The sequence below is a fragment of the Leucopleurus acutus genome (genome assembly GCF_964270905.1).
Source record: "Leucopleurus acutus genome assembly, chromosome: 2".
NCBI classification, from domain to species: Eukaryota; Metazoa; Chordata; class Mammalia; order Artiodactyla; family Delphinidae; genus Leucopleurus; species Leucopleurus acutus.
This window is the reverse complement of record NC_139143.1, coordinates 115229605-115248831: the sequence shown is the minus strand read 5'-3', so window position 1 is coordinate 115248831 and position 19227 is coordinate 115229605.

Below are 19227 nucleotides of genomic sequence, written 5' to 3'. Positions count from 1 at the left end.
GGATTCTCTATGTATAGTATCATGTCATCTGCAAACAGTGACAGCTTTACTTCTTTTCCGATTTGGGTTCCTTTTATTTCCTTTTCTTCTCTGATTGCTTGGCTAAAACTTCCAAAACTATGTTGAATAAGAGTGATGAGAGTGGACAACCTTGTCTTGTTCCTGATCTTAGTGGAAATGGTTTCAGTTTTTCACCACTGAGGACGATGTTGGCTGTGGGTTTGTCATATATGGCCTTTATTATGTTGAGGAAAGTTCCCTTTATGCCTACTTTCTACAGGGTTTTTATCATAAATGGGTGTTGAATTTTGTCAAAAGTTTTCTCTGCATCTATTGAGACGATCATATGGTTTTTCTCCTTCAGTTTGTTAATATGGTGTATCATGTTGATTGATTTGCGTATGTTGAAGAATCCTTGCATTCCTGGAATAAACCCCACTTGATCATGGTGTATGATCCTTTTAATGTGCTGTTGGATTCTGTTTGTTGAGGATTTTTGCATCTATGTTCATCAGTGATATTGGCCTGTAGCTTTCTTTCTTTGTGACATCCTTGTCTGGTTTTGGTATCAGGGTGATGGTGGCCTCATAGAATGAGTTTGGGAGTGTGCCTCCCTTTGCTATATTTTGGAATAGTTTGAGAAGGATAGGTTTTAGCTCTTCTCTAAATGTTTGATAGAATTCGCCTGTGAAGCCATCTGGTCCTGGGCTTTTGTTTGTTGGAAGATTTTTAATCACAGTTTCAATTTCAGTGCTTGTGATTGATCTGTTTGTATTTTCTATTTCTTCCTGTTTCAGTCTTGGCAGGTTGTGCTTTTCTAAGAATTTGTCCGTTTCTTCCAGGTTGTCCATTTTACTGGCATAGAGTTGACTGGATCTCTCATGATCTTCTGTATTTCTGCAGTGTCAGTTGTTACTTCTCCTTTTTCATTTCTAATTCTGTTGATTTGAATCTTCTCCCCTTTTTTCTTGATGAGTCTGGCTAATGGTTTATCAGTTTTGTTTATCTTGTCCAATAACCAGCTTTTAGTTTTATTGATCTTTGCTATCATTTCCTTCATTTCTTTTTCATTTATTTCTGATCTGATCTTTATGATTTCTTTCCTTCTGCTAACTTTGGCGTTTTTGTTTTTTGTTCTTCTCTAATTGCTTTAGGTGCAAGGTTAGATTGTTTATTTGAGATGTTTCCTGTTTCTTAAGGTAGGATTGTATTGCTATAAACTTCCCTCTTAAAACTGCTTTTGTTGCATCCCATAGGTTTTGGGTCGTCGTGTCTCCATTGTCATTTGTTTCTAGGTATTTTTTTATTTCCTCTTTGATTTCTTCAGTGATCACTTCGTTATTAAGTAGTGTATTGTTTAGCCTCCATTGTTGTATTTTTTACAGATCTTTTCCTGTAATTGATATGTAGTCTCATAGCGTTGTCGTCAGAAAAGATACTACATACAATTTCAATTTTCTTAAATTTACCAAGGCTTGATTTGTGACCCAAGATATGATCTATCCTAGAGAATGTTCCATGAGCACTTGAGAAAAATGTGTATTCTGTTGTTTTTGGATGGAGTGTCCTATAAATATCAATTAAGTCCATCTTGTTTAATGTATCGTTTAAAGCTTGAGTTTCCTTATTTATTTTCATTTTGTATGATCTGTCCATTGGTGAAAGTGGGGTGTTAAAGTCCCCTACTATGAATGTGTTACTGTTGATTTCCCCTTTTATGGCTGTTAGTATTTGCCTTATATATTGAGGTGCTCCTATGTTCGGTGCATAAATATTTACAATTGTTATATCTTCTTCTTGGATCGATCCCTTGATCATTCTGTAGTGTCCTTCTTTTTCTCTTCTAATAGTCTTTATTTTAAAGTCTATTTTGTCTGATATGAGAATTGCTACTCCAGCTTTCTTGTGGTTTCCATTTGCATGGAATATCTTTTTCCATCCCCTCACTTTCAGTCTGTATGTGTCTCTAGGTCTGAAGTGGGTCTCTTGTAGACAACATATATATGGATCTTGTTTTTGTATCCATTCAGCCAATCTGTGTCTTTTGGTGGGAGCATTTAGTCCATTTACATTTAAGGTAATTATCGATATGTGTGTTCCTATTCCCATTTTCTAAATTGTTTTGGGTTCGTTATTGTAGGACTTTTCCTTCTCTTGTGTTTCTTGCCTAGGGAATTTCCTTTAGCATTTGTTGTAAAGCCGGTTTGGTCGTGCTGAAGTCTCTCAGCTATTGCTTGTCTGTAAATGTTTTAATTTCTCCATCAAATCTGAATAAGATCCTTTCTGGGTAGAGTAATCTTGGTTGCAGGTTTTTATCCTTCATCTCTTTAAATATGTTCTGCCAGTCCCTTCTGGCTTGCAGAGTTTCTGCTGAAAGATCAGCTGTTAACCTTATGGGGATTCCCTTGTGTGTTATTTGTTGTTTTTCCCTTGCTGCTTTTAATATATTTTTGTTGGATTTAATTTTTGACAGTTTGATTAATATGTGTCTTGGCGTATTTCTCCTTCGATTTATCCTGTATGGGACTCTGTGTGCTTCCTGGACTTGACTGACTATTTCCTTTCCCATATTAGGGAAGTTTTCAACTATCATCTCTTCAAATATTTTCTCAGTCCCTTTCTTTTTCTTTTCTTCTTCTGGAACTCCTATAATTCGAATGTTGGTGTGTTTAATGTTGTCCCAGAGGTCTCTGAGACTGTCCTCAGTTCTTTTCATTCTTTTTTCTTTATTCTGCTCTGCAGCAGTTATTTCCACTAGTTTATCTTCCAGGTCACTTATCCGTTCCTCTGCCTCAGTTATTCTGCTATTGATCCCATCTGGAGTATTTTTAATTTCATTTATTGTGGTGTTCATCATTGCTTGTTTCATCTTTACTTCTTCTAGGTCCTTGTTAAATGTTTCTTGCATTTTGTCTATTCTATTTCCAAGATTTGGATCATCTTTACTATCATTATTCTAAATTCTTTTTCAGGTAGACTGCATATTTCCTCTTCATTTGTTAGGTCTGGTGGGTTTTTATCTCACTCCTTCATCTGCTGTGTGTTTTTCTGTCTTCTCATTTTGCTTATCTTACTGTGTTTGGGGTCTCCTTTTTGCAGGCTGCAGGTTCGTAGTTCCTGTTGTTTTTGGTGTCTGTCCCCAGTGGCTATAGTTGGTTCAGTGGGTTATGTAGGCTTCCTGGTGGAGGGGACTAGTGCCTGTGTTCTGGTGGATGAGGCTGGATCTTGTCTTTCTGGTGGGCAGGTCCACGTCTGGTGGTGTGTTTTGGGGTGTCTGTTGACTTATTATGATTTAAGGCAGGCTCTCTGCTAATGGGCAGGGTTGTGTTCCTGTCTTGCTAGTTGTTTGGCATAGGGTGTCCAGCACTGTAGCTTGCTGGTCGTTGACTGAAGCTGGGTGCTGGTGTTGAGATCGAGATTTCTGGGAGATTTTCGCCCTTTGATATTATGTGGAGCTGGGAGGTCTCTTGTGGACCAGTGTCCTGAAGTTGGTTCTCCCACCTCAGAGGCACAGCCCTGACCCCTGGCTGCAGTACCAAGAGCCTTTCATCTACACGGCTCAGAATAAAAGGGAGAAAAACAAGAAAGAAAGAAAGAAAGGAAGGAAGGAAGGAAGGAAGGAAGAGAGAAAGAAAGGAGGGAGGGAGGGAGGGAGGGATGGAGAAGAGTGAAGGAAAGAAAGAAAGAAGTACAATAAAGTAAAGTAAAATAAAGTTATTAAAGTAAAAAATAATTAAGAAAAAAAATTTTTTAAAAAGAAAAAAAAACAAAACACGGACTAATAGAACCCTAGGACAAATGGTGGAAGCAAAGCTATACAGACAAAATCTCACACAGAAGCATACACATACACACTCACAAAAAGAGGAAAAGGGGAAAAAATCATAAATCTTCCTCTCAAAGTCCACCTCCTCAATTTTGAATGATTCGTCTATTCATGTATTCCTCAGATGCAGGGTACATCAAGTTGATTGTGGAGCTTTAATCCGCTGCTCCTGAGGCTGCTGGGAGAGATTTCCCTTTGTTTTCTTTGTTCTCACAGCTCCCGGGCTCAGCTTTGGATTTGGCCCCGCCTCTGCGTGTAGGTCGCTGGAGGGCGTCTGTTCTCGCTCAGACAGGACGGGGTTAAAGGAGCAGCTGTTTCGGGGACTCTGGCTCACTCAAGGCGTGGGGAGGGAGGGGCACGGAGTGCAGGGCGAGCCTGCAGTGGCAGAGGCCGGCGGGACGTTGCACCAGCCTGAGGCGCGCCGTGTGTTCTTCCAGGGAAGTTGTCCTTGGATCCCGGGACCCTGGCAGTGGCGGGCTGCACAGGCTCCCGGGAGGGGCGGTGTGGATAGTGACCTGTGGTTGCACACAGGCTTCTTGGTGGCGGCAGCAGCAGCCTGAGCGTCTCATGCCCGTCTCTGGGGTCCTCGCTGTTAGCTGCGGCTCGCGCCCGTCTCTGGAGCTCCTTTAAGCAGCGCTCTTAATCCCCTCTCCTCACGCACCAGGAAACAAAGAGGGAAGAAAAAGTCTCTTGCCTCTTCGGCAGGTCCAGACTTTTTCCCGGACTCCCTCCCGTCTAGCCATGGTGCACTAACCCCTTCAGGCTGTGTTCACGCAGCCAACCCCAGTCCTCTCCTTGTGCTCCGATGGAAGCCGAAGCCTCAGCTCCCAGCCCCGCCCACCCCGGCAGGTGAGCAGACAAGCCTCGGGCTGGTGAGTGCAGGTCGGCACCGATCCTCTGTGCGGGAATCTCTCCACTTTGCCCTCCGCACCCCTGTGGCTGCGCTCTCTTCCGTGGCTCCGAAGCTTCCCCCACTCCGCCACCTGCAGTCTCCACCCGCGAAGGGGCTTCCTAGTGTGTGGAAACCTTTCCTCTTTCACAGCTCCCTCTCACTGGTGCAGGTTCCGTCCCTATTCTTTTGTCTCTGTTTATTCTTTTTTCTTTTGCCCTACCCAGGTACGTGGGGGGTTCTTGCCTTTTGGGAGGTCTGAGGTCTTCTGCCAGCGTTCAGTAGGTGTTCTGTAGGAGTTGTTCCACCTGTAGATGCATTTCTGGTGTATCTGTGGGGAGGAAGGTGATCTCCGCGTCTTACTCTTCCGCCATCTTCCCCTCCAACTCATCCTGGTATTTTTTAAAACTTAAAAACTAAGCATAAATGTGATTTTTTTTAAAAAACAAGTAATTGTTGAACAAAAATTAAGATAGGGGTTATCTGATGAGACAGAAGAATATGATAGTGGTGCAGAATACCCTGACAGGTAGAAGTTGCTGGTAGTATTTTAGGTCATCAGTTTGGGTGGTGATTTAATCAGTTCAGTATATTAATAAATAATATACTCCTCACCATCTTGAGTCCTCACTGTTCTCCTTTTCCACCTTAAATTGCCATATCCATCATACTCTCCCACGTATGTGATCCTCAGCTCCCTGCTCCTTTCTTGCTTCTTTGTACAACCCTGTTAAACTCCCACCCAAACCCCTGTTAAATCTATTTCTGCATCTGAACAACCATGCTAACTCATCTCACTACCATGAAGTGAATCAATACTAAATTTCCTTAGTCTAGTGGTTCTCAAACTTTACGGTGTATCAGAGTCACTGGAAGGATTTGTACATGGGCTTCATCAAGCAGATTGTTTGTTTGTTTTGGTATTGAGTTGTATGAGTTCTTTTTTTTTTTTTTTTTTTTACGGTACGTGGGCCTCTCACTGTTGTGGCCTCTCCCATTTCAGAGCACAGGCTCCAGACGCGCAGGCTCAGCGGCCATGGCTCACGGGCCCGCCGCTCTGCGGCATGTGGGATCTTCCCGGACCGGGGCACGAACCCGTGTCCCCTGCCTCGGCAGGCAGACTCTCAACCACTGCGCCAACAGGGAAGCCCTGTATGAGTTCTTTAAATATTTTGGATATTAAGCCCTTATCTGATACACGGTTTGCAAACATTTTCTCCCATTCTGTAGGGTGCCTTTTCATTTTGTTAGTTGTCTCTTGCTGTGCAGTAGCTTTTTAGTTTGATGTAATCCTGCTTGCTTATTTTTGCTTTTGTAGCTTGTGCTTTTGGTGTCATATCTAAAAAATCATTGCCCAGACCAATGTCAAAGAGCTTTTTTCCTATGTTTTCTTCTTTGAGTTTTATGGTATTAGGTCTTATGTTTTAAGTCTTTAATCCATTTTGAGTTAACTTTTGTGAGTGGTATGAGAGAGGTCCAGTTTCATTTTTCTGCATTTTTTTCATTTTCCTAACACCATTTATTAAAGGAACTATCCTTTCCCCATTGACTGTTTTTGGATCGCTTGTCAAATATTAATTGACTATAAATGCAGGGGGTGGTTATTTCTGGGCTCTCTATACTGTTCTATGTCAATTTTTATGCAAGTACCATGCTGTTTTAATTACTATAGCTGTGTAGTACTGTTTGAGATGAGGACATGTGAATGCCTTTGGTTTTGTTGTTCTTTCTCAGGTTTGCTTTGGCTATTCGAGGTCTTTTGTGGCTCCAAACAAATTTTTAGGATTTTTTTTTCCTGTGGAAAATGTCATTTGAATTTTGATAGGGATTGCATTGAATTTATAGATGGCTTTGGGTAATACAGATATTGTGTATAGAAACACAACTGATTTCTATATGTTGATTTCACATCCTACAACTTTACTGAACTTGTTCATTAGTTCTAATAGTTTTTTTGGTTCAGTCTTTAGGGTTTTCTTTAGATCGTATAATCTTCGAACAACAATTTTACTTCCTCCTTTCCAATTTGGATGCCTTTTTATTTCTTGCTTGACATTTTTCTCATTCCAATTTTGATTGCTTGCTGATTATGCTGTAGCTTTATTTTCCTTTACATTGGAGACAGAAATACTGTCTTTATGTCAAAGGAATAAGTTTGTCCTCTAGCATCAAAACACATTGCTATTCTTAAATTGAGAATAGGTTTAAATGATGGGCTAACATCTAGGAACTATGTTGTAAGAGATGGAGTAGAATGAGAGACAAGACTGGTTACAAAATTTATTTTTCTTTCTTTCTTGTGTGTGTGTGCATGCCAAGTAGGTATTTGTATAAATTAAATACCTATTTAATCTGTAAAATACCCCTCCTCCCTTCAGATAATCAGCAGTGTATATCTCCTAGGCATGAACACACATAAACAGAAAGCCAAAAATCCAAGATATCAAGATCACCATCTTGGCACTGGACTTTCTAGGGCAGTTTAACTGTTCCTATTTTCACTGACTTTTTAGACCTTGCCTTTTTTTTCCCCCTTTCTACTCAGATCTACTTTATTCACTTGCTTGTCATCCTGTATTAATCAGTTCTCTGACTTGAAACCATTGAGTGCTTGTGACATTAGTATTACCATCTTTTTCTGTTTTTAGAAGTAAAATAGTGTATTTTAAAACTTTAGTCTCCCATATATGATCTCATTTAATCCCCAAGACTACCCTATGAAGTGGGTGGAGTGAAGTAAGCTGCCCCAGCTCACACAGCTGCTAAGTGGCAGAGCCAGAACTATGACCCTTTCCTTGCCCAGTACCTTTTCTGTTACACTACAAACTTTTTGTTTAAGTTGGTTTTAAATTAGACCAGTCAATAGTTAACTCCCCCTGAAAGTAAGATGAAGACAGAATAAAGTTAAAACTCCCCTCTCCCTTCCCCCAGGAATACTAACTACATCAGTGGTATTACATCTTACTGCATCACATCGGGAGATAGTAATCTCAAATTTTTCCACTAAGTTTGATCACTTGGTTAAGGTGGTGATCATCAGATCTCTCTTTCTGAAGATACCGTTTTACCCTTATAACTAATAGACAATCCGAGGTAATACTTGAGGATCATTTGATTTCCAAAAACCTTCCTCCCAATACTCATCTGAGTAAATTATTACACTAGAAGTTGCAAAATAATTTCCCAACTCTAGTATTTCATCTACATGCATTAGCTGCCATTCTTGTTTTTGTTTTTTTTAAGCTTTTCCTTTTTCCTCATAACCTCACTTTTTTTTTAAAATTTGAGTATCACTGTAGATGCAAGGACTTTTTAAAATCATTGTTATAATCCATTACTATTACTGCTTTTTTCTTGGATGCTTAAATTGTTCCCAGATTTGAGCCCATTTGTCTTTGAGTACCTCCTTGCTTCCTTGCACTATAAGATGTTCCAGGCCCACTTTTTGTGTTCCCTGCAAACCTGGAATTAGCCTTTTTTTTTTTTTTTTGAGAAAGAATATTTAGGAACTAAAATCTGATTGCTATTGTGAAGTCATGATATCTAGACCCTTTCAGTTGATAGACGAAGAAAATAAACCTCTTTGAAAATCATGAGTTCATGCTAATTTAAATGGAGCCTCACAGGATTCTTTTTCAACTTAACCTCATTTCATATTTTCATCTCTCTTCTGCCATTATAGACCCTCATTTTTAAGAGTCTATATGGTGATTCAATTTCATACTAGAAAGCATTATTTTTACTTGTTTTAGAAAAATTTGTTCAGTTTACCAAAGAGATCAGTATACTTTATTTGAAAATTAATAGGAGGGACTTCCCTGGCAGTCCAGTGGTTAAGACTCCGCACTTCCATTGCAGGGGGCACAGGTTCGATCCCTGTTCGGGGAACTAAGATCCCCCCGCATGCTGTGTGGCTCGGCCAAAAAAAAAAAAAAATTAATATGAAAGTTTAAAAACCTCATGTCACTACTTTCAATGCCTCAGTAGGAAATAGGCAAGTTTTCAGGTGATTGTTGTTATAGTTTTCAGGTGATTGTTGTTATAGTTCCTAATTTCTATTTTCTTTTTAGCTGTTTATACAAAGTCATCACAGTCACAAATTTACTTCTCCAAGTGTACAGATTCACATTTTAGATTCTCAATGGAATCCAGTTCAGTATTTTTGACATTTACAGCATTATGCTGAATTGTAGCATTTGCTTCTTCATGCTTTTATATTTCAGTGAGCTACTTTTGAGTTGTTGGTTTACTTCTTGAAATATGGACATAATGCAATACAATAAAAATAATGAAAAATGCATACTAACCGAAACTAAACAATATGCAAAAGACAAATACCTTATCGCCTTATCTGATAAACGCAGTCTGTGTAGTATGCATGAAATATTTAAGAGCGTAAGTATTAACGAAAGAGTTAGGTTTCTATGGAAATAGTAACTGCTTTTATCTTTTACAAATTTGAAATTGTGTGAAAAAACCTTAATCCCAGTAATTTTATCTCTGACCCCCAAACTGCATGTAAACCACTTAGTAGATGTCCAGGGATTTCTAGCATCTAAACACTGTAAAAAAGAGTTGTAGCTTTTTCTAATCCACCATCCTGGACTCATCAAAGCCCAGGATCTTTTGGATAAAGTAAATAAATTGCAATTCGATTTCTAAAGAACCCCTGATGCCTCCTTGGTACCTGCTTTATCTTTGCGCACTGATACTACTGCTTTACTCCTCCCTCAAGTTGTTTGTGTTATAGTCTAGTTAGAATAGGTAGAAAATAGATGCCAAAATGGCCTTTAAATGTTGTCATTTGAAGCTGACACTCCAAATTGGAGACCTTTGAAATGAGGCCTTTGAAGAAAAGAGCAGTCTGAATTGAAGTGTGCATAACTGTTTTGAACTGGAAATTACCTCTAGTTTAGTGAATAAAACCTATATAAATTAAATAAAACAATGCACATATATTTCTTTTTTCTGTATTATGTCTTATACTTATCCATGTAGAGATGTCCAAGCATAGGATTCAGGAAGAGGACTGGGCTGGAGATATGAGGGTCGTTGGATGGTAACTGAAGTCACAGGGGTAGATGAGGTCACTTAGGGTTGAGTATGGAGAGCAACAAGATAGAAGGGTCAACCAAGGACAAAATTCTAAGGGATGAGTAGAAGAGGAAGACTCAACAGAGACCTAAAAGCAGTAACCAGAGGTAGGAAGGAAATAAGGAGAGAATTAGTATTATGAAAGTCTAGGGAAAGAGAGTTTCAAAGAGGATTGAAAATGGACAACAATGTGAAGTGTTAATTGGTGAAGATGAGGTCTGAGATGTTCCACCTGCTTTAGCAACATGGATATTTTTGAGACCATGATGAGAGTAGTTTTACTGGTGTGCCCAGGGCTGAAACTAGCCTGCAATGCTTTACAGTGGGAATGAGGGGGAATCTTTCAAGAAGTTTGGCTATGAAGAGCAAGAAAGTGCCAGGGATCAAGGAGTTTAGGACACAGAAGACATTGGAATGTGTTTACATGTTGATGGGAGGGAGCAAGCCAGCCACACTGCTTGTAATCCCCACAGAACCATGCAGTATGAGGCCTCCTTGTTTAATTCATGGTGATCATCTTCACTCTTCCCAGAGATGGGGCTAAACCCAGTGAACTTAAGTGCTAATCATCTTCCAGATTCTGCTAAAGTAAAACAGTCTTTCTCTGACCATTCTCTCCCAACATAGAATTAATCAAATCCTCTTGTGTCCCCACCATAACCTGCAAAATATTCTCCATGCTTTATTGCATTTATTTGTTTACATGTCTCTTTTCTCCATAAGTTGTGTTTTATTCATCTTAGATGCCAAGTGCACAGCTCTGTCGCTGATACACTGTAGTGTTCAATAAATAGTAATAGCCTTTTATAAAGCAATAACCTTCATTTTAAAAAGTCAGGTATTTTGTGTTACCGTATTGGATCTTCACAACAACTCTGTGAAAAAAGCACTGTAATATTCTCATTTTATAAATAAGAAACTTGAGACTTAAGAGAGCTAAGTAACTTGTGCAAAGTCACATAGTAAGTGGAAGAGACAGGACTCAAACCCAGTCTGTTAGCAAGATTCATGCTCTTAAGCTCACTATAGTCAATGTAAGATTGAATAAATGAATGAATGGATGGGTATCAAGGAATTCAGAAGGACAAAATTCCCACAAATGAACTACCACACCATTTGTTAAACATAACACATACTGAGAGTGTCCAGTTGCTCAATAAATGCTTTCTGTTGGGAAGAAAAAATGGAACAGTTGCAAAACTGACATGTAAACTTCCAGACTGTTAACCACTGGAGCCTTCTTTCTTATTCTTCCTTTCTAGAAGACAAAAAGGATTAACATCCATGCTGTCTTTGTTTATCTGTGTACACCTTGCTCCGAGAGCTTAATGATACAGATGAAAGAACATGGTACTTTTGAGGAAATGAAACTTCACAGTAGCTGGAGTATATGTAAAAACTGCAATGGAGTAGGTGAGTAAAGACTAGGAAATGCAGGCATTGTGGGCTGTGTTCAGAAAGGTGGGTTTTTTTGCTTGTTTGTTTTTAATTTTTATTTTATATTGGAGTATAGTTGATTTACAATGTTGTATTTCAGGTGTACAGCAAAGGGATTCAGTTATACATGTACATATAGCTATTCTTTCTCAGATTCTTTTCCCACATAGGTTATTACAGAATATTGAGTAGAGGCCCCTGTGCTATATAGTAGGTTCTGTTGGTTGTCTATTTTACAAATAGCAGCGTGTATATGTTAATCCCAAACTCCTAATTTAGCCCTCTCCCAACCTTTCCCCTTTGGTATCCATAAGTTTGTTTTCGAAGTCTGTGAGTCTGTTTCTGTTTTGTAAATGAGTTCCTTTGTACCATTATTTTTAGAATCCACATATAAGTGATATCATATGATATTCATCTTTCTCTGACTTACTTTATTTAGCATGATAATTTCTAGGTCTATCCATGTTGCTGCAAATGGCATTATTTCATTCTTTTTTATGGCTGAGCAATATTCCATTGTATATATGTACCACATCTTCTTTATCCATTCATCTGTTGATGGACATTTAGGTTGCTTCCATGTCTTGGCTATATTGTAGATAGTGCTGCTATGAACATTGGGGTGCATGTGTCTTTTCAAATTATGGTTTTCTTCAGATATATGCCCAGGAGTGGGATTGCTGGATCATATGGTAGCTCTATTTTTAGTTTTTTAAGGACCCTCCATACTGTTCTTCATAGTAGCTGTACCAATTTACATTCCCACCAACAGTGTAGGAGGGTTCCCATTTCTCCACATCAGAAAGGGTTATTTGTCATAGGGGCAGATCTAAATTTTGCGGGGCCAAAAGTATATACAATTTGGGGGGCCCTCTTTAAGAAATCCATGATTTTGTATTTATAGCTACAGAATTAAGTTCAGAGCCTTGGAAGGGGTCTGTGCAAGTGCACCTTAAGTTTCATTAGCTTTCTGATAAATCACCTATGCCTCAGAGCCACTGAAGCATCTTCAGCTGGGAGAAATGTGGTTAGATTTGCATGGCGAGAATGGATCAGAGGGTTCAAGTCTGAAGCCTGGAGCAGTAGCTTGGAGCCACCTCAGCAACTGTGGGAGATGATAAAGGCCTAAACTAGGGTAAGGCAGTCAGGAGAGAGAAAAGTGGGTGAATAAAGCCTCTTCAGGTGGTAGAAACAAAGGACTAGGACTGACTACAGGTAGCCCGTAGGGGCCATATACCAACCACATCACAGAAATGTCTCCCCAAGCAATGTGATTTCCACTTATCCTTTAAGGGCCTTTTCCAGTTAAGAAGTACTTTTTTCCTCTTTGTGCCCTGCTCTTTCCACACAGGTACAATGAATGTCTCCTTCTCTCTGACTCCCTTGGGCTTTGTACACACCTCCATCTTATACTCGCTCATAGTGTCAGGACAGGGCATACCTTATTCACCTCTTGTATCTTGTATCTCCAGAGTCTTCATAGTGGAGGATGAAGGAATGGCCTGCTTTGCTCTATACAAAGACATTTAGAATAATATAAAATATTAGGAAGTTTCTATGAGTGATTGAGATTCAACCTACGATTAGTTGTTGATATGAATTGTAGTTGGGCTCCAACATAATAAAAGTGTCCCTCTGACAACCACCACAAGAGTCATCCCTTATTTAAGTTTAGTTCTTCCTAATCTGTAGAGAAGTTCCACATATAAGCTGTCACTTAAAACTTATAGCAGGCTTCCCTGGTGGCGCAGTGGTTGAGAGTCCACCTGCCGATGCAGGGGACACGGGTTCGTGCCCCGGTCCGGGAAGATCCCACATGCCGCGGAGCGGCTGGGCCTGTGAGCCATGGCCGCTGAGCCTGCATGTCTGGAGTCTGTGCTCCGCAACAGGAGAGGCCACAACAGTGACCTCTCCTTTTTGTGGCCCATGTACCACAAAAAAAAAAAAAAAAACTTATAGCCACTTGGAAAATCATCACATGGAGGTAGCAAAGAGACCTAGGACTAGCCCTTATTTTGCTACTATTAGTGTGACCTTGGACAAGTGATTTCACCTTACTAGTGATATGTGAACATTTCACCCTAATGTTCTCATCTGTAAAATGACGAAGTTATAGGTCGTCATTGATTTTTAACCTTCGTTTTCAAACAAAATCTTCAGCATTACTCCAGCACATAACAAAGTCAGAGCAGAAGCAGGCTGGGGGCCCAGTTTGTCACTCACTGGAACTAATTCTGAGGTCTTCTGTCAAAGCCCCTAGCCTACACAGTTTGATGTCCATGCTACTAGAAGACCCTTAATTAAATGCCTTAGAGCTGTCATTGACCATCTCCAATATGATGGTCGACTCAAAGTCACTGAGCTAAACTGTGGTATAAGAGCCAAAATCCAAGCCCCTCTTTTGTACTGAAGAGCAAGACCTCTGCTCACAATGACAAATTAGGACAGTGAAAGAGTTGTTGTTCAAATACCAGATAATATTTGTTGGGCCACAGCAATGCAGGAGGATGTTGAAAGTTCTGAGTCCATCATTAAGTTTTCTGGTGTCTCATAGCTGTAGAGCTAGAAGGAACCACAGAGGCAGTAAGGTCTTTCCAGAGAAATCTCTTACAGATCAGCTAAGTCTCTGCTTAAATACCTTCAGTGAAGTCTTCAACCTGACCATATGGTCGTCTGGGAGCTCCATGCAACTTTTGCATCCTAGACCTGTCTTTCAGAACAGTATAGAACAAAGTAGCCTTTCCAACATCTTTAAGAGCACTAAACCCAATTCTTTTGTGGTTTTAACTTTCTCAACTATGTCAATTTAAAACAAAATATCTTTTGACAGAATCTTAAATTCAACATAATATCACTCTTTGCTTGTTTTTATTACTCTTGTTAAGTACTTTACATACCAATGATCTTCTTTCCCAGATGTCTCAAAACATTTATTTCAAATAATGGCTGTCTTTTTCCCATTGTATATTCTTGCCTCTTTTGTCAAAGATTAATTGACCGTAGGTGTGTGGGTTTATTTCTGGGCTCTCTATTTGTTCCATTGATCCATGTGTCTGTTTTTGTGCCAATACCATGCTGTTTTGATTAATTACTGTAGCTTTGTGGTATTGTCTGAAGTCTGGGAGAGTTATGCCTCCTGCTTTGTTCTTTTCCTTCAGGGTTGCTTTGGCAATTCTGGATCTTTCATGGTTCCTATAAATTTTAGGATTATTTGTTCTAGTTCTTTTTGTGGGTAATTTGATAGGAATCACATTAAATTTGTAGATTGCTTTGGGTAGTATGGCCATTTTAACAATATTAATTCTTCCAAGCCAAGAGCATAGGATATCTTTCCATTTCTTTGAATCATCTTCTGTTTCCTTTATTAATGTTTTATAGTTCTCAGAGTATAAGTATTTCACCTCCTTGGTCAGGTTTATTCCCAAGTATGCAACTGATTTCTGCATGTTAACCTTGTATCCTGCTACCTTGCTGAATTTATCGGTTCTAGTAGTTTTTGTGTGAAGTCTTTAGGGTTTTCTATGTATAGTATCATGTCATCTGCATATAATGGCAGTTTTACCTCTTCCCTTCCAAGTTGGATACCTTTTATTCCTTTTTCTTGTCTGATTGCTGTGGCTAGGACTTCCAAAACTATGTTGAATATAAGAAGTGAGTGGGCATCCTTGTCTTGTTCCAGATTTTAGCAGGAACGCTTTCAGCTTTTCACCATTGAGCAGTATATTGGCTGTGGGTTTGTCATAAATATCTTTTATTATGTTGAGATATGTTCCCTCTATACCCACTTTGGTAAGAGTTTTTATCATGAATGGGTGTCAAATTTTGTCAAATGCTTTTTCTGTGTCTATTGAGATGATCATGTGTTTTTTGTTTATGTGGTGTATCACATTGATTTGTGTATATTGAATCATCCTTGTGAACCTGGGGTGAATCCCACTTTGTTGTGGCATATGATCTTTTTTATATGTTGCTGGATTTGGTTTGCTAATATTTTGTTGAGAATTTTTGCATCTGTATTCATCAAAGATATTGGCCTGTAATTTTTTGTGGCGGTGTCTTTGTCTGGCTTTGGTATCAGGGTGATGGTAGCTTCATAGAATGTCTTTGGGAGTATTCCCTCCTCTTCAATATCTGGAAGAGTTTGAGAAGGATTGGTATAAGTTCTTTGTTTGTTTGGTAGAATTTGCCTGTGAAGCCATCTGGTTTTGGACTTTTGTTTGGAGGGGACTTTTGCTTTGTAGGGAGTTTTTACAGATTCTATTTCACTTCTAGTGATCAGTCTGTTCAAATTATCTATTTCTTCTTGATTCAATTTTGGTTGGCTGTGTTTCTAGAAACTTGTGCATTTCTCCTAGGTTGTCAAATTTGTTGGCCTAATTGTTCATACTATTCCCTTATGGTTTTTTGTATTTCTGCAGTGTCAGTTGTTATGTCTTCAGCAAGTGGTGTTGGGAAAGTTGGACAGCCGCATGTAAATCAGTGAAGTTAGAACACTCTCACCATACACAAAAATAAACTCAAAATGGCTTAGACTTAAACATAAGACATGACACCATAAAACTCCTAGAAGAGATCATAGGCAAAACATTCTTTGACATAAATTGTACCAATGTTTTCTTAGGCCAGTCTCCCAAGGCAATAGAATAAAAAATAAACAAATGGGACCTAATCAAACTTACAAGCTTTTGCAGAGCAGCAAAGGAAACCATCAACAAAATGAAAAGACAACCTACAGAATGGGAGAAAATATTTGCAAATGATGCAAATGACAAGGGCTTTATTTCCAAAATATACAAACAGCTCATACAACTCAACAAGAAAACAAAAAACCCAGTCAAAAAGTGGGCAGAAGACCTAAACAGACATTTCTCCAAAGAAGACATATGGATGGTCAAAAAGCACATGAAAAGATGCTCAACATCACTAATTATTAGAGAAATGCAAATCAAAACTACAACGAGGTACCACCTCACACTGGTCAGAATGGCCATTGCTGAAAACTCTACAAATAACAAATTCTGGAGAGGATATGGAGAAAAGGGAACCCTCCTACACTGTTGGTGGGAATGTAAGTTGGTATAGTTGCTATGGAAAAACAGTATGGAGGTTCCTCAGAAAACTAAGAATAGAACTACCATATGATCCAGCAATCCCATTCCTGGGCATATATCCAGACAAAACTAATTCAAAGAGATACATGCACCCCTGTGTTCATAGCAGCACTATTCACAATAGCCAAGACATGGAAGCAACCTAAATGTCCACTGACAGATGAATGGATATACAATGGAATACTATTCAGCCATAAAAAAGAATGAAATAATGTAATTTGCAGCAACATGGATGCCACTAGAGATTATTATACTCAGTGAAGTCAGAAAGAGAAATACCATATAATATCACTTATATGTGGAATCTAAAATATGGCACAAATGATCCTATCTACGAAACAGAAACAGACTCATGGACATAGAGAGCAGACTTGTGCTTGCCAAGAAGGTGGGGGCTGGTGGAGAAATGGAGTGGGAGGTTGGGGTTAGCAGCTATTATATATAGAATGAATGGATAAACAACAAGGTCCTACTGTACACCAAAGATTCAGTATCCTATGATAAACCATAATGGAAAAGAATCTTCAAATATATATAATGGAATCACTTTGCTGTACAGCAGAAATTAACACATTGTAAATCGACTTCACTTAAAAAAAGAGGAATGACCTTAAAAAAAACCCAAAAAACGGCTATAGTAGCCATAGGCTGTTGCAGATCAGAGAAAAACCATGAGGTTGTGATACTCTGCAGAAGAAGTTTCATGGTCACCTTTTCCCTGCTCCTCTTTCACCAAGTATAAGCTTGAGCGTCCTAGAATGGCAGTTAAAAGTCCCCCCAGCCAGAGAAATGCCAGTAAGGATTATGAATGGAAGTTTGTGCTTTTGAGAGATGCTGGCATCCCTGCGGCCTAGAGATCAGCCAAATAGTGGTTCTGCATGACACCTTAGGACCTTGAGATCCTGATGTAAGAAGTATGTATGTGTAATACCTGGGAGGGAGAGAGTGAGGTGTTCAGGGGGCCAAAAATCTCTCAGTAGCTCCATAATTTGCAAATGAGATTAAACCTCCAGCAACAGGAAAAGTCAGGGCCACTGACAATTGGAAATATTGGCATGGGGCAGAGAGGCCTCTTGGCTGGATTAGGACCAGATGGGTAATAGGCTGACCCCTCCCAGCTGTTCATCTTGATAATCAAAGTAAATCTTGCACCTGTGATACAAAATTAGCTCAGAAACCAAAGACAACCCTGGGTAAAGTACATTTGTTGCTTTGAACAGAGGCTTACTATCAAGACATATTTAGTTTAAGAAGCATTTCATTCGGAGGAAGAGCTAAAAGAACAATTTCTAGCTATTAACTCCTTGTCTCCTGAGCGGATTTAAAAATAATTCAAAAACTCACTCTGAAGAGCTTTCCCCAAAGAGCCAGATACAAGTATTGCACTGAATAATTCTGTTCATTTATAAATTGAAAAGAAGTCTATTTGAAAGCTACAACTTAAGTCAGGCCTGAAGCAGCTTCCTGTGAAGTAAGCTTCAACAGCATGGTTCAGTGGAAAGGAGCAGTGGATTGAGTGATCAAGAGACCTGAGTGAGTCCCATCTCTGCTAAGTGAACTTGGACAAAGCTTTTGGTTTCTCTAGGCTTCTCTGAACTACAAAATGGGGAGATCAGACGGGAGCAAACTCAGATTCCATGAAACTTACCAAATCCTTGAACTAGAGTAATAGAAATTGTTCATAAAAGTGGCTTCCAGCAAGTCTTTGTTTTAAATACCCGAATGGAAGGGGCCACAGTAACCAAGTTTTCAACTCTTTGTTTAAAGATGCTAGCATGAACAGGATGGATCTACTTTATCTTCATAGAAATGGCCTTGCATAGCTCACTAATATTCCTAACCTGCTAAAAATGCAGGCCCCAAACAGAAACAGGCTTCACATTCTAGGTATGATCAGCTCCCAGTGAGGTGGTTGCCCACCTATGTATGGGGAGTTTTTCCACACCTGGAGGTAAGGCTGTAAGCTCCACTCTCTAAAACAGCAAATACACCCCTCTGCCCACAGATTACTCTTTAAAATCAGTTTTATTGATCCATGTTTTTAAAATGTATTCTAAAAAATAGACCAAAATGTTGACATAGTTGAGTGGCAGGAGTAGGTCCCTCCCTTCCCTTTATGCTTAGCTGCATTTTTCTAGTTATCTAATACATTTTCGTAGCCAGGAAAATGAAAAAACTAAACAAATCACATTACTATACCTGAACTGCACCTATGTTTTAAAAATAAAGCACAGCAAACAGCTGGAAAGAAAAAAAATGCCAAAACGCTGGTGGCTATTTTTGGGTGGCTCATGGATGTTTTCATTATGCATTTCCCAAATGTTCTATAATGTGCATGCACTAACCTTCGATAACTGCAAAAATAACTATTTTAAGATTTACTTAACTGGTTGCAGCTTGCAGAGTCAGGCATTACTGAATGGGACTTTTGTGGTCAATCACTAGAAACTGGGGAGCATTAGAGGAGGGAGGCTACTGCTCTCAGTTCATACTTGGAAAGATGGAGATGTGTGGTGCTGGGGACCAAAACATTAACCTAGGGACATTAACCTAGGATTTCTTTCCTTCTTCGGTCTCACTCCGGGTAAGATGGGTTCTACGTGCCTGGCGTATACATTTCATCACTATCCTTGCAATCCTGTATTTGGGTTATATTGTTCTTGTGTTGGTTTGTCTGGTGTTCTTCCACAGCTTTAAGTAGTAGTGTTTGAGTGTCCTACATTTTGTGTAAGGGAGAAATACCATTTGTCTTCGTGGTCCAATACCTATCCCCCTCCCATGGTCAACAGAAATGACAGTGGAAGTCTGATCTTACAGAGGGGAAAGTTCCTCTCTGGACCAGAGTTGCAATCTGCCCACCAAGGCCACAA